This window comes from Hippichthys cyanospilos, chromosome 18 (genome assembly GCF_059441005.1).
Source record: "Hippichthys cyanospilos isolate Australia breed blue-spotted pipefish chromosome 18, RoL_Hcya_1.0, whole genome shotgun sequence".
NCBI classification, from domain to species: domain Eukaryota; kingdom Metazoa; phylum Chordata; class Actinopteri; order Syngnathiformes; family Syngnathidae; genus Hippichthys; species Hippichthys cyanospilos.
The window spans coordinates 16507049-16533046 of NC_142386.1; the positions used below are offsets into that span (position 1 = coordinate 16507049).

At 39.3% G+C, this 25998-nt stretch overlaps 1 long non-coding RNA gene across 1 annotated transcript; it reads right to left on the reverse strand.

Moving 5' to 3' along the window:
* Positions 1-16552: 16552 nt before the first annotated feature.
* On the reverse strand, positions 16553-17846 carry LOC148409167 (uncharacterized). Its single transcript, XR_015868651.1, has 2 exons — positions 17651-17846; positions 16553-17165 (listed from the first exon to the last, which is right to left on the reverse strand). It is a non-coding gene; the product is annotated as an uncharacterized LOC148409167 (long non-coding RNA).
* Between the last annotated feature and the right edge of the window lie 8152 nt (positions 17847-25998).

The following is a 25998-nucleotide window of genomic DNA, read 5'->3' on the forward strand; positions in this document are numbered from 1 at the left end:
ATTAGAAGCCTTTTGCAAATTGTTGCAAGGTTTGCTTTACTTGCTGTTTTAACTTGAGTCTATCGCAACAAAAACACAACTTTGACTACATGCTGTCCTCACAACATTTGGGATGACTTTATTTTGCCTGTGAGTGTTGGCTCTTGTAGCTGCTGACTGTTCTCCAATCATATTAACCAGTGGTCCCCAAACTTTTAATCACCACGGACTGGTCAACGCCTTAGATTTATATTGCGGACCGGAGGGGGGGGGGGCGCTCTGTGGCTGCTCTAAGAACCACATCATCCTTCTAACTATGTCTGTAATATCAACAGCAGCCAGAGGCGGCGCCAAAAGTTTCAATGTCGCAATCAACTGGTCGAGACCGTGCTAAATATTGTGCTGACAATGCTGCGCTATCGTTAGCTTAGCACAGTAACTAAGGTTCAACAGCTGTTAAGTGAAGCAAACGGTGCACATACCAGTTGTCCCTAGCTCAGCTGGTCGTGTTGGATTGCTCCCATTGACCGCAAAGCGGCCGCCATGATTCATTACTGCCCCCTGCGTGAGCCATTGAATGTTCCCGAAGTTGATTGGCTGTCGCGACGCGAAACGTGAAAAAAGTAAAAAAAAAATTTAACTTCACGCAAAAGACGAAATTTCGCTTCTCGTGACCACACGTCCATCACGTCGCCCGACGCGCATTCGCGCGAACTCCATTGACTACAATACAAAACTCTCCGATTTTTTGCCTTGTTCGCGTTCGGCGTGCACGTAGCATTAAACTAAATCATCTCCAAAACATTATTTCGGGTGCAGCCCACGCGGCCCAGTACAATTTGATCTACGACCGGGGGTTGGGGAACACTGCTATAAACCAAACTGAAATGTCCAAAAATGTGACATGCATTGTTGAGGTCACTGTGTCCACAGTCAAAACTGTAAATAAGAATGCTTAGATTTGATTCAGTTTTCATTTTTGTGTCTATGATTTGAGAAACAATCCATTTTCAATTCAAAATAATTTTTAATTTCGAATGATTTGAATGACAATGATTTCAGCTTCAGTCCACAGATGATCATCGTCATCACCCACTCCAGACAGACACAAATGGAGACTTTAAAACAGAGGTGTTAAACATACGGTCCGTGGGCTAGTTCTGGCCCGCAAACAAGTGTAATCCGGTGCAACAGATGATTTCGTTGTGAAAATGAGCTGATTTTTTATCAATACATGAAAAACTGATACATGAAATGTTTTCTGATTAATAATAATGTTCATGTTTATGAATAATAGTGACATTGTGAACAATATCTCTCTCTCTCTCTATATATATATATATATATATATATATATATATATATATATATATTTATATATATATATATATATATATACTGTATATATATATATATATATATATATATATATATATATATATATATATATATATATTTATACTGTATATATATATATATATATATATATATATATATATATATATATATATATATATATATATATATATAACAGAACAATATATCTGCAGTTGTTGTTTTAAAGTTCAATTTTTATAGTAACTTTAATAACTTTTAAAGTTATATAAATATTTACCATGATTTTGTCGGTCCGGCCCACTTGGGATTAGATTTTCATCTATACGGCCCAAAAGCTAAAACAGGCACCCCTGCGTTAAAGTCTTTTTTTCCACAAAAAAAAAAACTGTGTCGAATGCCACTCTATTCTTTATTTAGATTGATGTACCAACCACACGAGGCAAGCCATTTTGTTTTATTCGGTAACATATACTAAGTGACTTGATCAACCATTTATTACATCTGAGTAGAATATCAGAGGTTTCATCTATCCTCATTCTTGATAGAGGGTACGTTTGTCAGCCTCTATAGATGGATAGTGAAGGGATTTATGTAATTTTATATATAGTTTATATATAGTAATGAAACTTTTATTCATTTTCTCTTGGTAGCTTGGTAGATTGGTAGCTTCATCTTCACTCTTGACTTATAATAAGATTAGTTGGACATTGTGGTCTTTTGGGCAATTGGCTTATAAACTGCATTAGACAATTTGGTAATAAATAAATCTTTGAAGTGTTGTTGATGCGATGAACGTGTGCATGCGTGTTTATCATACGGCTCATACCAGAATGCCCTGGAATCTTTCACAAAGTTATGTAAACAATACAGCATTATTCGACTGCTTCCGCAATCAAAACTAAAATGTGAAAGATCCAACAATAGAAAGCCCACACTGTTTAGATCAAGGGTCACCAATCTTTTTGGCACTGACTAATATGAAGGGCACCAGTTTATGTGAAGATACCAATCGTGTTAATGATTTCTCATAATAATTAAGGAACAGCTTAAAGGAATATAAGAGTTTGAGCTTAAAGTAGTTCATTGGATGTTGCTACATTCTGTGTATGAGAGTGTGAGACTGTAAAGTGATCAAAACAGGATGTGGGGTGCAAGGGAGTGTAAGAATGGAATGTTTCAGAGCAAACGGTGCTAGTTGCGGGAACAAGATGACCCAGAGGCACCTGGTGGGAAACAACTGTGAGGAAAACTACAACCAGGAGGAGTAAGCAAGCGATTCTGCAGGGGAAGAAAGACCAATGAGAGCAAGCTAAAGTTAACTGCAGTATACACATAGCCAATAGAATAATGCCAGGATACCTTTGTTGCTGTGCCATTTGCATATTGTGGAGTATAACTCATTGCTGGACAACTCGGATGTAGAGTACGTCTGCTGGTGGCAACAGAGGCGTACAGGGCTGTTTTGAGAGGGACCCGAGACCCAGGTGCTTGTATTAGATCTGTGTTAGGAATAAATCCACTCGTGTGTGAAAATGCCGGCTTCCTGATACCTTTCTATTGCAGAACGAGCGCACGAATCGTTGGATGAGTGACAGTTGGGTAAGGTCACAAATTGGAGTCAGATTACTAACTTGAGTTTATGTTGATTTAGAAATAAATTCCAACAAGCTGTAGTAAATATGTAAATCAAGTGAAATATGTTATGTACATGTAATACATGTATGTATTTGTACCATTCCCAGAAAATCACACTGTTCTACAAATATCCAAATAAAATAAAAATATCCAAATAAAATAAAAAGAACATAACTAAAAATAATAAATACAATTTTAGAGATAGTACTTAGATAAATAGTACTAAAAAGTAGACACTTAATTTGAAGACGTTTAGCAAGTCCACAAAAAGATAACAAGTAATAAAATAGAAAAAAAATCAATCACACAACAATACCAAACTTAATATAAATAAAAATTAGAAAATAATTTCACAGTATAGTTTAACAAAAATAGTAAAAAGTAAATAGAATAGAAAAGTAAAATCAAGAAAGAGTTTTTCAACTTTGTATTATTCACATTTCTTCACTGTTTCACATCAATCCACAGTTCAACTTTTTCCGTTTTTTTACTTTGTGTTATTCATATTTTTTCACAGATTCACATTATTCCAGTTCAACTTTTCTCAGTTTTTCAACTTTGTAGGATTATCCATTTCATTATTATTATTATTATTATTATTATCATTCCACAGTTCACATTTTTGTGGCACAAACAAAACGCGTGAGCAGAACTGAGCGAGCGCAGAGGACGACTCGAGCGAGCGAGAGCTCGATGTTGAGCAAACGCGATGTTGAGCGAGGGAGGGAGGAGTATCGTGAGCGAGAGCAAGATGTTGAGCGAGAGAGGGCTATCCCGAGCGAGCAAAAAGGAATTTTGAGCGAGCAATTTCTTTTTCTGTGTTCAAACTCCATCGGCGTGCGCTCAAACTCTTATCATTACGCGCTCAATAGTCTTTTTCTTGCTCTCAAAATCTGTTTTCGCTCGCTCAGTTTGATTTTCTCCTCTCGAATTTTTTTTTTTCGCGCGCTCGTAATTGTGGCACAAATATAACGCCATAGATACCATCCCCCGAGGACTGGAGTTTGACACCTATAGTTTAGTTACACAAAGTACTCCATTTCCCATGATGCCATTGGGCGGCCATCTTAGACCACCCAAGACTCCAACTCCCATCTGCCCTCATGGGCGGCCATCTTGGATATTTTTTAGATGTCTCATTACCTCTCACTACTGCTTCCACCTAGTATAGCATATGGCTTGGTTAACTCAGCTTGATTCATACATTCAGTTTTTTTTTCAGTTTTTCAACTTTGTATTATTCTCATTTCAAGCAGTAAAAAAACTGAAAAAGTTTGATTAGGGATCATTTTTAAACTCCTGTTAATGAGCTAAACATTTGAATGAGGTGGATTGAATGAGGTGGATTGTGGATTGATGTGAAACAGATGAAAAATGTTCAATTTTTTTCCAGTATTTTTACCCATAATTCCTCATTTCATTGTTCTCACCGAAGCTTTGAAACCTTCTGTCTTTGCCATTCTTCATTCAATTCCGACTGTTCAAACTCTAATTGATTCCATTCAACCCCGCCAATTCATTGGTGTATTCATTTACCTCTTACCAGAATTTAAAATTTTCCCACAATTCCACATTCTGTACCCTTAATGAACCAAATCATTTTCAATGAGGTCTTTCAATTTGTGCGCATTCAACCTCCGTTGACTACTTCTTAGCTACACAAAGTACTCCATTTCCCATGGGGTCATTAGGTGGCCATCTTGGACACTTGACTACATACACTGAGACTCCATCTCCCATCAACCCTCAGGGGCGGCCATCTTAGACACCTGATTAGATGTCTCATTAGCGCTCAGCCCCACTTCCACCCAGGATGGAGGCCATCAGCCTGGACCCGTATCAGTTCGCCTACAGGGCAAAGCGGTCCACAGACGACGCAATCTGCTCTGCCCTCCACCCGGCACTCACCCACCTGGACAAGAAAGACTCATATGTGAGAATGCTGTTCATAGACTTCAGCTCAGCGTTCAACACCATAATACCCCAACAGCTCACCTGCAAACTGGACAAACTGGGCCTCAGCACCTCACTCTGCAACTGGCTGCTGGATTTCCTCAGCCAGAGGCCTCAGGCGGTGCGAGTTGGCAACAACATCTCAGGCAGGATCACCCTGAGCACGGGGGCCCCACAAGGCTGTGTACTCAGCCCCCTCCTCTTCACCCTACTAACACACGACTGCACAGCAACCCACAGCTCCAACCACCTCGTGAAGTTTGCTGACGACACAACACTGGTGGGTCTCATCTCCAACGGCGACGAGACCCACTACAGGAAAGAAGTGGAGCTTCTGACCGGATGGTGTAAAGACAACAACCTCCTGCTAAACATCAGCAAGACCAAAGAGATGGTCGTCAGCTTCCAGAGAGGCCGCACCCAACACCCCCCACTGACCATCGATGGTGCTGCAGTGGAGAGGGTGAGCAGCACCAAGTTCCTGGGGGTGCACATCAGCGATGACTTCTCCTGGACCACCAACACTGCATCTCTGGCCAAGAAAGCACAGCGGCGTCTCTACTTCCTGCGCAAACTGAAGCGGGCAAGTGCCGCGCCGCCCATCATGACCACATTCTACAGAGGAACCATCGAAAGCATCCTCACCAGCTGCATCACTGTGTGGGGCGGGAGCTGCACCGACTACAACAGGAAGGCTCTACAACGCATTGTGAGGACAGCTGAGAGGATTATTGGTACTCCGCTCTCCTCCCTGCAAGACCTGTACACCACCCACCTTGGCCGCAAAGCCGTCACGATTGTCACCGATACAAGCCACCCTGCACACAGTCTCTTCAGCCTCCTGCCCTCCGGAAAGAGGTACAGGAGCTGCACACAACTGGGACAACCACAGCCAGAGTTGTCCTGCTTTGTCTCGTACTGTTGGATTGTCCTGTCATATGCTGCTACTTATGTCTTGTCTTGGGATACTCTTGCCATACCTGTTTTTTTTGTATTTAGTTTTCAGTTTTAGTTGTTAGTTGTTTAGTAGTTTAGCAACACTAGGCAAAGTAGATCAAACATACTGCACTTTACATTACTATAGATAAGTATCTAGTTTTTAGGTTTGTCTCATCTTGCGCACCTGCACTTTGTTATTGTACATGTAAAACGCAGAGGATTGTGAGAAACGCTATTTCGATTCCTTTGTATGTTAAGCACATGATATTGACAATAAACTTGACTTTGACTTTGACTTTGATCTTGATTAACTCAGTACAATAATAACCACACTTACCAAATGTTGAACATCCAAACTATTGAAAATAGTCCCCCAAAATTCAAAATGTATTCTCTGAGTGTACTTTTTTCTTACTTTTGTAAAATTGTGGACATTTTCATAAAGTGTCATTTACCCATAATTCATCTATTTTGCGTAAGTAATAGCCCCCTAAAGCTTGCGAAACATCAGATTTTTCCTCATTTTTCCTCATGCGACATCTCCATTTGCGTCCAACCTATAGTAGTCGTTCCAACTTTAGGTGTTTCCCTAATCTGGTAAGATTACCAAGAACACCCTCGCATAAAAATTTCAAGTTTTTTTTATTTTTTTTTACCCATAATTCCTCAATTAATTGTTCTTGCCAAAACTTTGTTACCTTCTGTCTTCGCTATTCTTCATCTGATTCCAACCGTTCCAACTTTAATCGATTGTCCCGATTCCATCTAATCCATGGTGGCATCCATTTTCCTCTTCCCATGATTCAAAAATTACCCACAATTCCAATTTTATAGATAGAAGGGAAAAACTGAAAAATTGGAATTGTTGGTAAATTTTGAATTCTGGGAAGAAGAAAATGGTTACCACTATGGAATGGTGGGACTTGGGGGAATCGATTAAAGTTGGAACGGTTGGAATCGGCTGAAGAATGGCATAGATATAAAAGAAAAACTGAAAAAGTGGAATTGTGGGTGAATTTTGAATTGTGGGTAAAAAAGGATTAGCGGGCATTGGGGAATTGATTAAAGTTGGAACGGTCGGAATTGGATAAAGAATGGCAAAGATATAAGGGAAAATTGAAAAAGCGTAATTATGGGTAAATTTTTAATTCCGGGAAGAACAAAATGGATACCACCATGGAATGGCAGGACTTGGGGGAATCAATTAAAGTATAAAATTTTGGAATCGGATGAAGAATGGCAAAGATATAAGGGAAAAGCTGAACAAGTGGAATTGTGGGTAAATTTTGAATTCTGGGAAGAAGAAAATGGATACCACCATGGATTGGCTGCAATTGGGGGAATCGATTAAATTTGGAACGATCGGAATCGGATGAAGACTGGTAAAGATATAAGGGAAAAACTGAAAAAGTGGAATTGTGGATAATTTTTTAATTGCGGGAAGAAGAAAATTGATACCATCATGGAATGGCGGGACTTAGGGGAATCGATTAAAGTTGGAACGGTCGAAATCGGATGAAGAATGGCAAAGATATAAGGAAAAAACTGAAGTGGAATTGTGGGTAATTTTTGAATTGTGGGTAAAATTGGAATGGCGGGCATCGGGGGAATTGATTACAGTTGGAATGGTTGGAATCGGTCAGAGAATGGCAAAGATAGAACGGGAATTGTGGGTAAATGAATAATTCTGGGAAGAGGAAAAAGGATTCCACCATGGAATGGTGGGAATTGAGAGAATCAGGTAAAGTTGGAACGGTTGGAATCGATGAAGAATGGCATAGATATAAGGGAAAAACTGAAAAAGTGGAATTACGGGTAAATGTTGCAGTGTGGGTAAAAATGGATTGGCGGGCATCGGGGTAATTGATTAAAGTTGGAACGTTTGGAATCGGATAAAGAATGGCAGAGATATAAAGGAAAAACTAAAAAAGTGGAATTACCATCATGGAATGGCGGGACTTCGTGGGAAGAGGAAAATGGAATGGAGGGAATTGGGGGAATCGATTAAAGTTCGAACGGTGGGAATATATATATATATATATATATATATATATATATATATATATATATATATATATATATATATATATATATATATATATATCATATTATAATATAGCAATAGTAATATAGAGAATGTGAAATGTATTAACTGAATAATGTGAGTGTGAAGTGGAGAAGTTTCAAATAAGAAATGTTCAATCCACCATTGGGAATGAATTATGAATTGTTACAGGTGAAAAATATGGAATTATGGGAAAATATGAAAAATTATAAAGTATTGGAATGATGGGAATGAGACATAAGGCGAAATGTATGAGGTAACTGTTATGAATATGAAATAGGAAAGCTCAAAATGCAAAATTTTTAATCTACCATTGGGAATGAATGCGAAGCCCTCCCATTGAAAATGAATTATGAATATGTAAAGATGGAAAAATATGGAATCATGGGAAAATATTGAAATGTATTAATTACTGGAATGATGGGAAGGATCTCTAAGATGAGATGAATGAGTTAAATATTGAAAATATGAAAATGGAAAGCTGTAATAATGAAACGAAAAATGACCCAATGTAAGTCAATGGGACTTTTTGGGGTGGAAAACCGTGAATTCTGGGAAAATCGTAAATATTTGGAATGTGAAAAATGGAACCCCCCCATTCCCGAAAAAGTGGAATAACATGAAAGTGGAACGGGGTGAATCGGATAAACTGGGAATGAGTTGAAACGTTCCAAAAAACAGGGCGGATAATAATAAAGCGATGGAATAACATGTGTGAGGGTTCCACCTTCACTCAATAATAAAGAAAATGGCCGAGCACAATAACATATGTGTGAAGGTTACACCTTCACACAATTATTGTTGTTGTTATTGTCATTGTTATGCAGCAAGTGAACTTGGTACCGTAAGTCAGTGGTCCCCAACCTTTTGATCACCACGGACCGGTCAACGCCTTACATTTATACTGTGGACTGGGGGGGACCACATAATCCTCCTCACTATATATGTAATATCAACAGCGGCCAGAAGCCAACAGTCAACGCCTAAGATTTAGGGGGGGGGGGTGCTGCTGGCTTCTCTAAACCACATCATCCTTCTCACTATGTATGTAATATCAACAGCGACCAAAGGTGGCGCCAAAAAAAGCTAAGATCAAGCACAAACGTATGAACTGCTAAACTAAATCATCTCCAAAACATTGTTTCAGGTGCAGCTTTATTGTCATTGTATAGATGGTGGACAACAAAATTGTGAACATTATTTAAATAGAATAAAAGTCTTAGTTTCATAGAGTGCAACTGTTATTTGCACATGGTCATTCAGGCTGAATACTCTCAGCATTAATTAATGCTATTGTCATTCAGTGTGTCATACGTGCATTTGGAGCAATTGTTGAACAATGAATGATATGAATACATCATTTATTTAGTTTGCCAATACATTTTTACAAAGCAAGAAATAGTCTAAACATTGAGGTCACTGGGTGTCAGGTCTATAAGGCAGCCTGTTGAAGGTCACCATCAAACCTATTCATCTCGAAATTTTCCAAAACATGATTTTGTGGCAAAGAGAGACAAGATGAAGTATGAATCATGAGGTAGACAGGAGAGCACATTATTCTTATCTCAGCTAGACGGCTGATACAGACGGAGAGGCTTGGCCATGAAAAGACACGAACAAGAAACCTATTAATCATTTATACCACTTGGACACAAAAGACGGCACTGTGCCAGCTCATTTCAACAAGTCTGAAGAAGAACATGCTTTTTTGGGTGGGTGGCGAGACTTGAACTTGTCATCTTTGATCATTTTTCAGAATATCCCAGCGTCCATCCAGCCTGAGCCACACTGATGTGTGGCAATAGCAACAATCTGGGTCTGAAAAATGTTATACGTTTTCAGTTTTCATTATGTTTGTGTCATCATGGGCTCTGTGCAGTGTGTTTTATATCAGATGTTCAAGAAAAAACATATGGCACACATATTATTATTGCTTTAATCATATATTAAATTATTTATTGTTTTTATTGTTATAACTATTATTATTTTATTTGGAACGTTTATAAAACAAAAAGGAAAAAAAAACGAGTTAATAAGAGTATTTTCACTTGTGGGGACAAAATTTTACATCAAATAGTATACCATAAAGCAAAGCATCAATAAACAACATGAGAAATTTATACAGTAGTCACGAACCACCAGAAAGAAAGACATACTTGTTCCAAAAGGAGTCGCAAGAAGTATTAACTTTTTGGGTTGTATTGCTTAAATCTCTTTCACATGATCAACAAATAACTGTCAATTTCATACACTATTTCTACATTCTATCATAGGTTTTATACAATGCACAATATACAAAGTATCGATTGGTTATTTTATGAGTAAAGAATATATTTTTATTTAATTACAAAACAGCTAATATACATACAGTATTCGTATCCAATGCTCTTATTTGCACACATCCCTGCGTCTGTGACGCATAATTTTTGCCATACATTTAAATCAATGTGCGTCCATTGAACGCAACATTTTTTTTGTAGGGATGTTGCTAAACAATTGTTTCACATGAGGCAATTGAAACCTGCAGCAGGGGGAATTCTCTCAATTTTTCATACTCTTTGGCTGCCTTAGCCAATCACATTCACTACCTCGTTTATCCTTGTGATGTGACTCTCATTCTTTGGCTTCCTTGACCATTTGCTACTGTGATGCTACTTTCACATAATGCCTGTGTTTAATACTTTCGCATTATTATTTGAAATAATGTCAAATAAATTGAAGAAAGAGGTCCAAGAACATCACAAAGATTTGGCTAGCCTTACCAGCACAATCACTGCATTGTTAATGGCAACGCTAGCAGAGCATAAAGCAGAACTTTAGGCGGGGATTGAGAACACCTACCCGAGGTACGAGGCTAAGCTAAACGCTGTTCAAACAATGTCGACAACCACAAACAGTGTAGCTTCAGTTTGGAATGGTCTGCGAATGTCACCAGCACGGATCTCGCCAGTGTTCATGCCATGCTCAAAACGCTGGCTACTGAGAGTACTAAGAAAAAAGCTACAATGGTGGATCTTGAAAGCCGAAATCGCAGGAACAATTTTCAGGTACTGGGTCTCCCTGAGGACATTGCAAGAAAAGGAGTTGGACAAAGCACACTGCACGCTGTCAGCCAAAGCTGGCCCTTACAACCAGCCGCGGCCTTTTGTGTGCTTTCACAACTTTCAAACACTGCAACGCATGGTTCAAGGACCCCGCAGGCTGAGGGGCAAGTTGATATATAAAGACGTTCATACACATTGTGGAAGATTACTCCCCCATGATCCTGGAGCAGCTCTCCCCATACCAAGGTATCATGAAGGAGTTAGACAATATGGGCTTCAAGCCCTCCTTAATTGACCCAGCTGAGCTTTACGTCATACTCGAAGATGCGAAGAGGCACTTCCTACCTTCTATAAAGGAAGCCACTGACTTTGCTGACTCGAGGAATCTTCAAGATGCGGGTTTGTCGATAGACCACTAATGTGAATTCTGCTACTTCACCATGAGCACGCAAGCACTCATACGCTTGTGACAGTTAGCTTTAATGTTGCCCGGTTGCTACATGCTAGCAATCGTTTGACGCTAATGACAGTACGGTGAATATTTTTGTTTCCTAATCTGTGTTCTTTAACCTAGTTTGTTATTATAAGCAGCCACATCACTTTTAATCTGTCATGTCTTCATTGCTTTTTATTTTCATTAACCTCTTTTTTAGCTGTCTCAGCATTTCTATCTGTAACTGTTAGTTTCTGTTGCAGGGCAATGTTTACTTATCATAATTTTACTTGTTCGTCTTATATATTGTGAAATTGTTTTCTTGGTTTTACTATACTGTGAAATTGTTTTCTTGTTTTTATTTAAGTGTAATAAGTTGTGTGCACGCGGTACATGCTTTTTGTGTTAACAAACCTTTTTATCGAGTCCACGCTGTTTCCTGTGTGTCCCGGGGTTCACAATCAACCTGTCCGAGTCACGGCCGTGACAAGTTTAAGTTAGAACAGTGTGATTTTCTGGGAGTCTTACTATTTCATACATTATATTACATGTGCATAACATATTTCACTTGATCTACATATTTACTACAACAGTTCCTTAACACTAGAAAGACTACAGAGGTGCCATTTGACATTTCTACCAATAAAGACTACCGGCGTGCCAAATAGCACCAAGGATTATAGCTCACATCCTGAATCACTTTGTTATGGCTAACTTTGTTATGTAAATTGAGCAGAAGAGAAGTAGCACAACAACTTTATCTTGCTGAGGGGAGCATCCCACATGCAAATAAGGTCATTGCTGTACATCCAGAGTGGGGTTCCCGAGATATGTTTTTGAGTGAGGGTTGAAGAGCTTGCACAGACCCCTCTTTTGAAAACTTCATTCAAAATAAGAATTGTTATTTATTGTACACAAAACATACAGTTCGTTACAAATACAGCCAAACACACAAGAAGTAAAATACAGCATGCGTAGAAAAACACAAAACAAAAACAGTCAAAAAATGTGCATGGGTGTGTCAGAAGCCAATGAGGCTTTTTCATATCTACACACCCAGGCAAATGTGGTTCATTCACAATGTGTCAACATAAACAACCATAAATAGCATAGATGAAGATTCAATAAAACTCATCTCTTAGTGACTTTTGTTTTAAGTCATGTTTGCATCTAGATGAGGTTGCCTTTGTAAGATGCTATAATGATTCACATTATTATTCCATAAGTTTGTCCAAATCTAGATTTCCCTTGCTTGAGACAAACTGTGGCATAATAAGAGTGTCATGGTTTGTTGGATTTTGGGTTGTGGGTTTATTTTGAGGGGTTATGTTCCTTTCTGTTTTCATATAAGGTTCTGCTCCTGCTCCTCTCGTGTCTCCCTGCGTTAGTTTTGATTTAGTCCACCTGTCTGTTACCTGCCCCGCGTGTCCTCCAATCCGCTCCCTTTGCCTGTTGTCCCTGCCCAGCTGCTGTGTGTTAGTCTGATTAGTTTGTGAATGTATTTAAATCTAGTTTCTGTTACAGCCCTTGTCGGATCATTGTCTTGTCATGTCATGTCATGGTCTCTGTCGCGTTTTCGTAGTCCCGTCTCGCCCTTTGTCCCTCAGCTCCGTGTTTTCCTGCCAGTCTGCCCGTAGTGTTTGTTTTCTGTTCTGCCAGCATGCCTGCACCCTTAGTTCGAGCAAGCAGACGGCTTGTTCACATTTGCAACCAGGTGTAAACACATGCAAATTGACCTATCGAAATGGCCTGTTGGATGGAGATTGCATTACTATTGGGAATTCTCAAGAATTTTGTGGTGTGCAAGCCCCTAACGAACAAAAATGCAGGGAAGACTCAATGCTCAACAGGCATTGGAAATGATCTTTGGTTAAGTAAATTACAGTTACTCAGATGGAGAAGACATAAACCTTCCACTGTCTTCAGGTAAGATTCTGTTTCATATTCCCGTTTTCATATTTCTTTTCCAACAAGGTGAAAAATGCAAAAAAAAAAAAAAAAAAGTGGAGCATATTTCAGTTTTTTTATTTTTTTGGTTTTGTTTTTTGTCTTTATACTTTTTTTATTTGTTCACTTAGCACCATGTAAAGAGTTTTGGGCCTTCTTGCAGCCTCCATTTTGTTTCTGGGGTTGAACTTGCACCGAGTCACCAGGGTACCATCACTAAATTACTGTTGGTCAGCGAACCTTGGAAACTCACAGATCATTCGAATAATGTCCCGAACCCGCTTCAAAGATATCATGCAACATCCATGATTTGATGACATGTCCACCTGCAGTGAATGATCAAAAACTGATGTTTGCTGCAAATTCTGATGTGTGGGGGTCATTTTTCCCCAACTGCATCACATCGCACAACCGTGGTCGACTGGATTGTGAATGACTGTTGAAATGTATTTACTCACAAAAACTGACTGCACCCTGATGATGCATATACTGTATATATTTTTACGATGTTTTTTTTTGGTCCATTTTTCTTAATAAATCTCACCATCAGAGGAACAACTTGTGTGTTGCTCTCTCAGCGATTAAAAATTGTGTTGCAACATCAGCCTTTCTTATCTTAAATGAAGTTTTCAAAAGATAGGTCTGTGCAAGCTCTTCCACCCTCACATAACGACCACATTTGTATGTCTGATGCTCCCCTAACAAGATAAAGTGAGTGTGCAACTTCTCTTTTGTTCAATTTACATAACACAGTTAGCCGTTCACAGGTGATTTAGGGTGTTAGCTAAAATCCTTGGTGCCAATTGGCACCAGGTGGTCTGTATAGGTAGTAGAGCCAAATGCTGGACCTTCTAGTATTAATTATTGTAAGAAATCATTAACATGATCAGTATCTTCACATAAACTGGTGTCCTTCACATTAGTAAGTACCAGAGGTAGCTCTCACTTGCAAAAAGGTTAGTGACTCTTGATCTAAACTATGTGGGCTTTCCATCCATCTATAGAGGCTGACAAACATACCCTCTATCAAGAATAAGGATGGGGTAAAACCTCTTTGATATCAATTACAATAAATGGTTGATTAAGTCATTTACAGTATATGATACCTAACCAAACAAAAAGGCTTGTGTCTTGTGGTTGTTACATCAATCTAAATAAAGAATAGAGTGGCAGTTGACACAGTTTTTTTTCTTGTTTTGTTTTTTTTTTTTTGTGGAAAAAAGACACCTTCATGTAGGGGTGTCAAGTCCATATTGGCTTGTGGACCGCATAGAGGAAAATCTATTCCCAAGTGGGCTCGACCTATAAAATCATGGTACATATTTAACTAGCTTTAAAACAGTAACTGCAGCTGTATTATTCAGTTTTAAAACTGCCCAAAATAGTACAAGCACAACATCAGTAATATTCATAAACATGTACTTTATAATTAATCAGAAAACATTTCAGGTTTTTCATTTATTTAAAAAAAAAAAAAAAAATCAACTAATTTTCACATGACAAGCCATCCAGCCGGCCGAATTACACGTTTGCGGGCCAGAACTATGTTTTACACCTCTGTTTCAATGTCTCTATTTGTGTTTGTCTGGAGTGGATCATGATGATTATTTGCTCATCCGTGGACTGAAGCTGAAGTCATTGTCAAGCAAATCATTCGGAATCAAAAATCATTTTGAATTGAAAATGGATTGTGACTCAAATCCTAGACCCTAAAATGAAAATTGAAACGAATCATTGCTGATGATTGACTTAGCATTCTTATTTTCAGTTTTGACTGTGGACAAAGTGACTTAAACACCGCATGTCACATTATTGGACATTTCACTATCGTTTATATGGCTGGAGAACAGTCAGCAGCTATGTGTGCCAACACTTACAGACACAATAAAGCTATCCCAAATGTGAAGAGGACAATATGTAGTCATATTTGTATTTTATAGTGCGATTGATTCAAGTTAAGACAGCAAGTAAAGCAAAGCTTGCAACATTTTACAAAAGGCTTCTCATTTTGGACATATATTGGGAGAAGGCCAGGGCACAAAATAACATTTATAACACACAAATAACATTTTGCCGTCTTTTTCAACTTCTTCTTGGGGTTGGGCGTTAGTTTGAATTTAATTTGTCAATTATTAGGCCTAAAATAACTTGGGTGGCAGTGCACAGTAACAACATTGCTATTACATGTAACACTGACTCTAACAAGAAGTGATCACAGACGTAGTCGCTGTGACAGAGTAAAAGGCCTCCTCACACTACTGCCAAATGTTTTTTTCTTTGTCTTCTTATTTTGGGCTGGGGCAACACTTTGTTGTTGACACTCCAAAAATGATTAAACTATTTTATTTTGCACAGTGTGTGACTTCGTGTGGCTTGTGTTTATACAACATTTGGGGATTGCAGGCAATGATCAAGCCCAGCAAAAAAGTCAAGATTGCTTTCTCCCCCTTTTTTCTCTTCAGATACTAGTATGTCACTTTCAACCATTTTGACCGTTTCTGTGCTGCTGGTGATCCACGGCAAATTCTGATTCCGATGTGTCTTTCTGTCTTTGACCATTTTTAATGCGTTTTTTGAGTTCATTTTCCACATTATCCAGAGTAACTAATGAGAAAAAAGCAAATCATAGCTTTGTTCTACTGTTTAGTGTTTTTCCCCCATTCTCACTCATTTAATTTTTTTTATTTTTTTTAAAGTCAAATCATCTTGCCACCTTATTAGCAAGAGAATAACTGTCATTAAATAGAAATGTCCTATTGTTCACCTCTCTCATACACTAGTTAGGTTACTGGAATCTTCTACTTTCCTCTTTAAAAATGACTTTACCAGATTGTGGCTCATTGGGGAAATTACGGAAATCTTTTTTTAAATTTTTTTCCTGGTTAAGAGAATGAAATGACTAATTTCCAAAATGCTTCCTTCTTTCTTTCTTTCTTTCTTTCTTTCTTTCTTTCTTTCTTTCTTTCTTTCTTTCTTTCTTTCTTGCTTTCTTTCTTTCTTTCTTTCCGTTTTTTTTTTATCTTTTGTTTGCTTGTGGATATATTACTGTCTTGTATAACCACCTATATTTGTTTGTTTTTGAAAATATGAACAATAACGTTAATTGTGCTTCCAAATAGGAACAGGTTACTCAAAGCAGGATACAAATTATGTTTTCGGACAGAGAGGAGGCTGTGCTTTGAGGGTACAACTGTACAACTTCAAGACAAAGGACAGCAATCAAAAGACTCAGTATATCTGTATGATGAATGACCATTTAGAACACACTTGTTAAGCGGTGAGGACGCTCATGAATAAAGTGGACCCCAAACCAGACTGGACTGGACTGGTTCGAAGGGAAATTGTTTAATAACAAAAAGAGCACGTAACACGCGAGGAAAAAAAAGGGATTCACAAAGTACCAAATGAAAAGCATGGTAGAAATTGCACAGCCACAAAGTAACAACTGAGAGTGTCCATAAAAATATCAATGGAGTTGGGCAACTATGAACCAACTACTCACTGGGAGGGCGGAAGAGATGTAAGACGCCTACAGGAGGTGAAAGAAGATATAAAAGTAATAACAGGGAAGGATCACGCAGGATAACTCGGAGATAAAAGGCAAAGTATCAACTAACAACCAAAATAAAGTAAAATAAAGGCTTGGCGGAAAAAGTCACTGGGGTGCAACGAGGAGCTCGGGAACAACAAGGAATATTAGACAATAATCCGACGGCGTCTGACAGTCCCAGCTGCGCTTAAATAGTCTCCGGATCATCGATAGGAGACAGGTGCGCAGCCGGTGATGCCGTCCTCCCAGGGGGACTCCTGTGTCCTGCAATGCCCAAAAAGCCTGCAAGGAGACACCAAGAGCAGAAACCAGAACAAGACTAAATGGTGACCTACAACAATGTCCAAACATACACCTGGGAACAAAAGAAATATAAAATCTGATTTTAGAGATGTATAGGGAAGAAGAAGAGTAGGGTTATGGCCATAATAAAACTGGCTTTTTAAATCATTACTATTATTATTAATATTAGTTATCGTTGGCATTGTCATGCAAAAATTACACATTTATAAGCATACAGTGGGCCCCCGTGTTACGACATTAATTCGTTCCGCGGTTGGGGTTGTAAGGTGAATTCATCTTATGACGGGCAATCCAAACCTATGTTGAAAAGCTAATGCGTCTAGAACCCCAGGTAAAAACATCAAAATTGTACAAACATATTAAAAATTGGTACCAAAACAGTATAGTAAGTGCTACGAATATATCATATTCATGTATACAATCAGAAAGCATCATGAATAAGAAAATAGAAATGATTTTTTTACCTTTGAGTGCCGCTTGTTATGCCCATTTTCCCTAACAAGGGTTATCTCCAGCATCTATTCCATATAAATCATCTTTTTACTTCTCGTCTAACATCACTAGCAATCTTGGGACCCATGGCTAACCCCTTCAACTTTGAATTAAGCAGTAAAATGCACTACAAATACGGTTTTGTAACCACTTACAATCGAACAAAGCTTTACCGTTCCGCCATTTTAAACAAGTGAGGGCGACCAATAGCAGACCACCGTCTCCGTGAGGAGACGCCGACCAATAGCAGACCAGCATTGTAGTCACGCATTGCATGGAAGCAGTTAGACGGCAATAGAAAATAAGTGCAACTACCTAAAAACGCCAGCAGATGGAGGCAAAACAACACAAATACAGCCAGACAAAATGTCATAAAGAGGGGATGAAAAAACTCGGGATGAAAATACAGGATTCGACTTCGCAACATGAAAATGACGTAAATCCGGAACGTTGTAACACAGGGATCCACTGTATATGTAAAAGTATAAGTAACTATATATAAGGTACACTATTTTCTCCGTAATCATTGTAATCATTTGTAATACTGTACAGCGGAACCACTATATACGAATGCTTCTGTATACAACATATTCACTTTACAAGTAAATATTCGGCAAAATTTTTGCCTTGTAATACGAGAAAAAAATTAATATACAAGCAACAACTCGCATGCTCCAAGGGAAAACTTGATATTCCCGCATGCAGTAAACACACCATACCTCTGCCCCAGTATCCTGCTCTCCCATTGGTCACAATACCTCACATTCATTGTCCTGACGAGAGCACGGAATGTGTTTATGTATTTATTTTAATTTGGGTGTGTTGCTGCTGGTAGAGATGTGGTGTTGGCAATAAAAACTGAGTCATGTGGACAAATAAATCTAGCTAGTACCAATCACTTCTGCGAAGGCTAGCTTCAAACTAAATGTCCCTTACGGAATAGGCATTGACGTCTATGTATAATTTCAAGAGTTTTACTGTCATATGGATGAAACACTACCCAATTAAATTCTTATTCTGCTCACTTTCACGAACAACTTTTCCAAGATGGCGCCCTCAGCGGCAGACATCTAATCCCATTGCTGACGCTTCTTTGCATTGCATCAGCACCTTAAGAGCGAAGATCATCATTTAGCGTTTGAACAGAAAGATGGTTCGTTACACTGTACATTTTGGGTTTTGACCAAAGCCCGAGGCAGCACACAGTCAAAACAGTTATATAATGACATGCAGTTCCTACCAACCATACAGACACATCAGGTGCTTGAGCCATTTTGAGCCAGGACAGAAGAATCTGGACCACTTTCATACAGGGGACATTAAATTAGAAGTTTTGTGTGTTATGGCATTTAATATGTACTGTATTCAACGGAAATAGACTTAGACCTTGGAAAAACATTTGGATAATATTGATTCTCGCAGCCCCATGAAAATGTGTGTATTTTTTGTGCACATGTATATTCTCTTTCAATTTGTACCTAGTGGATTCCAAACATAAAATAAATTACCCAGTTGAAGTTAGACTTTGAAATAACATTTCTAATTCCAATGTTAATTGAATCACAACTAATCTCATCCGTTCCAAACAATTTTGAGCGTTGCAAGTTGGCATCCAGCTCGTAAATGAGTTGTCCCGACCCTGTAAAATTAAAAGCCCACGGCCATTCACATGTTCATGTTTCAAATCAAAAAGAAGGGAAACAATCAATAGCCCGACTTGTGACACACAGCATATTTTAAAGTTCATGGGACTTCAGTCATTTTCCTTATTTTTAAAATATTAGAGAAAAATTGCTAGCAAGTGAAAGCCTTTTTCATATTTCCTCAAAAACACCAAAGGTCACTTGAATGAATGCATACACAAACGCGAAAGATAAAAGTATGACTGCTGCCCTCTTTTGGCTCCGTTTACAGACGTGAGAATAGACTTGACCTGCACTGCTAAAAACCGTTCTGCTGAATTGTTAGCAGAGGCTCCTTGTTTGGGGTTACCTGAGGTTGCTTGCATTTTTTTCTTTGAGTGAGCAGCATGGTGTTTTCTGATGGCAAGAATTAATGAGGAATTCATCAGGAATAATTTATTTATCAACATGTTTTTTTACTCTCCCCTCTCTGTGAATTATCTTTTGACAAAATGTTTTAAACAACACAATGGAAGGTTTGGCTGTCAAGGTTTGGTAGGTGAAAAAAGCTACTGCTGATCATTGTAATTGTGTGGCTGAAAAAAAAAACCTTTGGAACATCAATTTTAAAACATTGGCAGAGAGGGGCAAAAACGCAAACTCTTTTTTATGTACGTATATCTTAGACTTAAGTATTACTGTAAACTCCTTGAACTCCTTCAGTCAGGTTTTAGGGCCAACCACTCAACTGAGACAGCCCTAGTAAAAGTGACGAATGATCTTCTCTTAGCCTTGGATTCCAACATTTTCATCAATATTATTACTGCTTGATCTTAGTGCCGCATTTGACACTATTGATCATCATATTCTTATAGAAAGTCTTAGATCATGTATTGGTATCTCGGGATCAGCACTTTCTTGGTTCAGATCTTACATCCTGGGAAGGACGCATAGTGTTTCTTATGGTGATGCGATCTCTGAGTCATTCTCCGTCTCATGTGGTGTCCCGCAGGGGTCAGTACTTGGTCCCTTACTGTTCAACATCTACATGGTCCTCTCGGTGATATTATACGTAAACATGCAATTAGTTTTCATTGCTATGCTGATGATACCCAACTCTATATGCCCTTAGAAATAACGGATCCGTGCAAGTGCAGTAAACTGGAGGCTTGCCTTGCCGAGATTAAACAATGGATGTCTTCCAATTTTCTGCTTCTCAACCCTAATAAAACTGAGATATTATTTATTGGCCCTGCTCATCATCAGCACTTGCTCAAGAATACCACGCTGAACCTAGAAAACTGTATTATTTCCCAAAGTAGTTCTGCAAACAATCTCGGCGTGATATTTGACTCAACTCTCTCCTTTCGAACACATATTAATAACATGACAAGAACGGCGTTTTTTCACTTCGGCAATATAGCTAAAATTCGCCCTATTCTTTCGCTTAGCGATGCAGAAACATTAATTCATGCATTTGTTACGTCACTCCTAGACTGTTGTAACATTTTGTTTTCTGGACTTCCCATGTCCTACATTAAAAGCCTGCAGTGTGTACAGAATGCAGCAGCGAGACTATTGACAAGGACGAGAAAATTCAATCATATTACTCCAATTCCAGCTGACCTGCATTGGCTTCCAATACACGTGAGATGTGATTTTAAGGTGCTGTTAATTGCTTATAAAATTTTACACGGTTTAGCTCCTTCCTATCTCGTCGACTTAGTATCACCATATGTTCCATCCCGACAACTTCGATCACAAAATGCCGGTTTGCTATCAACCCCACGGGCTAAAAAGAAGTCTGCGGGATCAAGGGCATTTTCCATTCGCGCGCTAGTACTATGGAATGCCCTACCTATGGAAGTTCGTGCAGCCACCTCAGTAGAAATCTTCAAATCCCGACTAAAAACACATTTATATTCTAAAGCTTTTAGTTAATTGAGCCTGTTTGCAGCTTTCTTCTTCTTTCTTTTTTCCTGCCCCCCTCTTCCGGCCGGGAGAGGGGGCTAGCTAGATGGTGAGGGTTGACTTGGAAGAGGGGGGCAGGAAAAAAGAAAAAAGAAGAAGGCTACAGACAGGCTAAATTAACTAAATGCTTTTGAATATAAATGTGTTTTTAGTCGGGATTTAAAGATTTCTACTGAGGTGGCTGCGCGAACTTCTATAGGTAGGGCATTCCATAGTACTGGCGCGCGTATGGAAAATGCCCTTGATCCCGCAGACTTCTTTTTAGCCCGTGGGGTCGATAGCAAACCGGCATTTTGCGATCGAAGTTGTCGGGGCGGAACATAAGGTGATACTAAGTCGACGAGATAGGAAGGAGCTAAACCGTGTAGAATTTTATAAGTAATTAACAGCACCTTAAAATCACATCTCACGTGTATTGGAAGCCAATGCAGGTCAGCTAGAATCGGAGTAATATGATCAAACTTTTTCGTCCTTGTCAATAGTCTCGCTGCTGCATTCTGTACACACTGCAGGCTTTTAATGTAGGACATGGGAAGTCCAGAAAACAAAATGTTGCAATAGTCTAGGCGCGACGTAACAAATGCATGAATTAATGTTTCTGCATCGCTAAGAGAAAAAATAGGGCGAATTTTAGCTATATTGCGGAGGTGAAAAAACGCCGTTCTTGTCATGTTATTAATATGTGTTCGAAAGGAGAGAGTGGAGTCAAATATCACGCCGAGATTTTTTGCAGAACTACTTTTGGGAAATAATACAGTTTTCTAGGTTCTGCGTGGTATTCTTAAGCAAGTGCTGATGATGAGCAGGGCCAATAAATAACATCTCAGTTTTATTAGGGTTGAGAAGCAGAAAATTGGAAGACATCCATTGTTTAATCTCGGCAAGGCAAGCCTCCAGTTTACTGCACTTGCACGGATCCGTTATTTCTAAGGGCATATAGAGTTGGGTATCATCAGCATAGCAATGAAAGCTAATAGCATGTTTGCGTATAATATCGCCGAGAGGAATCATGTAGATGTTGAACAGTAAGGGACCAAGTACTGACCCCTGCGGGACACCACATGAGACGGAGAATGACTCAGAGATCGCATCACCATAAGAAACACTATGCGTCCTTCCCAGGATGTAAGATCTGAACCAAGAAAGTGCTGATCCCGAGATACCAACACATGATCTAAGACGTTCTATAAGAATATGATGATCAATAGTGTCAAATGCGGCACTAAGATCAAGCAGTAATAATACTGATGAGACGTTGGAATCCAAGGCTAATAGAAGATCATTCGTCACTTTTACTAGGGCTGTCTCAGTTGAGTGGTTGGCCCTAAAACCTGACTGAAGGAGTTCAAATCTATTGTTGTCTATCATAAAATCGCTAAGCTGTTGTGTTACAACTTTCTCAAGAATTTTGGCGATAAATGGAAGGTGTGACACTGGCCTATAATTAGAGAGATCTTCAGGATCTAGGTGAGGTTTCTTAAGTAATGGTTGAATGACAGCCGTCTTAAAAGTCTCAGGTACAATCCCAGAGGAGAGCGACAGGTTGATAATATTCAAGACAGATGACCCTAAGACCGGGAATAAATCTTTGACGAGTTTGCCTGGAAGTGGGTCGAGCATGCAGGACGTCGGCTCAATCAAGTGATGAAAACTGTTTAAAAAAAAAAAGGCTTAAAAATGTATTAAAATTCATTCATTCAAAAGCCTCCCTTTACAATGTATTGAGAGTATGATTTTTTTTTTGTGATTTGAACTTTATTGGATTTTACCATATTTTAACAAAAACTACAAATAGTACAGATGTATATAAGCATGGTACAAGGAAAGAGGAGCTACATGAACCATAAAAGTTGTAGGTCCTTCTGCAAACATATCACCCAAAAGAAAAAAAAAACACACACATAAAAATAATAATAATAATAATAAAGTAATAATTAAAAAAAAACACAAAAAATATATATATAAAATAAAAATGAAGTAAACCACTCTAACAGCAAACCTAATGTCAACGACAATAGTCACCAGTAAATTTGAGTCACCCAGTAAAGAACACAAAGTGAATGTCCGGTCTCAACCTTACATTGTCCCAGTCAAACTGGTGAGATAGGTTCCCCACTTCTGGAGATACCCAGTCCGATTGTCACTGAGTTTGAATGAGAGCTCCTCAAATGCTGCCAAATTACCCAGGGCCTGATGCCATAATCTGATAAGAGGCGCGGACGAAGATTTCCAATTGGTCAAGATGATTTTGCGACCCGCCATCAAAGCAGTCTGTATCCACTCCACCGTAAAGCTGGGCAGTGACTCTAGAGGGGATGGATCCCCTAATATAAACAACTTTTTCAAAAAGGGTATGTTGTGGCGGACACTAGGACCATGTCTCTCACCTAAGGCATGTTGCTATGATCCTTTGATGCTTGGAACCTGTTGGCTTTGTCTTTGCTGTTTTGGACTTTGTTGTATCAGTTTTGTGATGGCATGCGAAGAGTAAAGATCTCCACTAACACAACAACGTGTGGTTTCTTCGCCTCGCCACAATGTCATGTTTTAGGATCTGCCAGAGAAACTGATTGATTTCACACCAAAAGTCCTGAATCACCGGACAGCTCCAGAGCATGTGGACAAGTGTCCCATCCTCCTGCCCACACTTCCAACATCAAAGTCAAAGTCAAAGTCAAGTTTATTGTCAATTTCTTCACATGTGCTTAACATACAAAGGAATCGAAATTGTGTTTCTCACTATCTGCGTTTTACATGTACAATAACAAAGTGCAGGTGCGGAAGACGAGACAAACCTAAAAGCTAGATACTTATCTATAGTGATGTAAAGTGCAGTATGTTTGATCTACTTTGCCTAGTGTTGCTAAACTAACAACTAAAACTAAAAATTAAATACGAAAAACCAGGTATGGCAAGAGTACCCCAAGACAAGACATAGGTAGCAGCATATGACAGGGCAATCCAACAGTGCGAGACAAAGCAGGACAACTCTGGCTGTGGTTGTCCCATAATGGTGGTCAACATAATGGTGATTGTGAGATTTTGACTCTATACAATTTATAGGGTGTACAATAAATTCTACTAAGCAACTTAAATTGTACAAGGCGTGTTCTCAGCTCCCTCGACAGCTTTTTAACATTCCATAAAACCTTTCCCACTCAAGAGCAGTAAAGTTTATATTGAGGTCTTTTTCCCACACCGATTTTAAAGTCAGAGGGTCCTTCTCCGAGCCCTTAAGGAGCATACTGTAAAACAGCGAGGCCTTACCAACCCTCCCCGAGACCTGCCACGACCGAGAAAGCCAGTCCAAGTTAACTGGCGGGGAAGTCAAAGAGCGAAACACTTGACCCAGCAAATGGCGAAGTTGGAGAAATCTCCAGAATTGGTTTTGTGGCAATCCAAACTGTGACCGTGAGTGGGTAAATGATTTAAGGGCACCTGCCTCATACAGGTCCTCCAACATCAAAATGCCCCTTTGCACCCAGGAATTCCAGTGAAATGGAGACTTGTTGATACACAACCTTGGATTATTCCAGATAGGGGCCGATACGTGAAGGTTGGGATGAAAACAGAGTATAGATGCAATCCTCTTCCAAACATGTTGCAAAAAAGACACCACGGGATGAGTCTTAAACACAACAGGGAGTTGCATGACAGTCAAGTGCCACAAGGGAAGCAGGCTGCATGACAGTCAAGTGCCACAAGGGAAGCAGGCTGTAGATGAAGCTCTCAAGGGCATGCCAAGGGGGTGCTCTTTCAGATGGGAGGGCCCAGTGAAGCAGATGTCTCAGACCAAAGGCATAGTGGTGGAGGAGCAGATTAGGAACACCTAGCCTCCCTTGGTCATTACGCTTCTGCAGACGCAGCAACTTGATCCTGGGACGTTTACCATTCCAAAGAAATTCATTACAAATCTCTGGTTGAATTGGCCAAAAGCGGAATTCTCACAGGGAGCATCTGAAAAAGATAATTGAACCTAGGGGTACAAATCATTTTAATAACATTAACCTTACCCTAGAGAGACAAGAGCAAGTCCACCGTTCATCATCTGCCTTGAAAGAATCCAATAGTGGTTCAATATTGACCCGGACTAAATCCGAAAGACAGTGAGGAAACAGAACCCCAATATATTTTATGCCCGACTGTGGCCATTTGAAGTTACCAGGTCTAAACAGTTCCACAGGGCAGCGAGCAGTCAACGGGAGGGCCTCCAATTTAGTCCAGTTCACTTTGTAGCTCGACACGCGAGAAAACTGATTGATTAATTGTAAGAGTGCAGGTAGGGACTGTTGCGGCTGTGTAACCAGCACTAGGGCATCGTCAGCATATAGCATTATCTTATGAACACTTCCAGCAATCTTGAGTCCAGGAAATTTGGGGTCTTTACGAATGGAGACTGCTAGAGGTTCCAACGCTAAGGCAAAAAGTAGAGGACTTAAGGGGTAGCCCTGGCGGGTGCCCCGAGAGAGGTTGAATGGCTGTGATGTAAGCCGGTTTGTCATTACAGAGGCCTTGGGGTTATTATTTAGAAGTTGAATCCAGGAAATAAATTGTTCACCAAATTCATAGGCCTCCAAAGTCGCCAAAAGGTAACGCCACTCTACCCTGTCAAATGCTTTTTCCGCTTCTAAGGAAAGGGCCACAACAGGACCAGGATCGTCAAGAGTAGGATCATTTTGGACAGCCCAGATGACGTCCAACAAGCGCCTTACGTTGTCAATGGCATT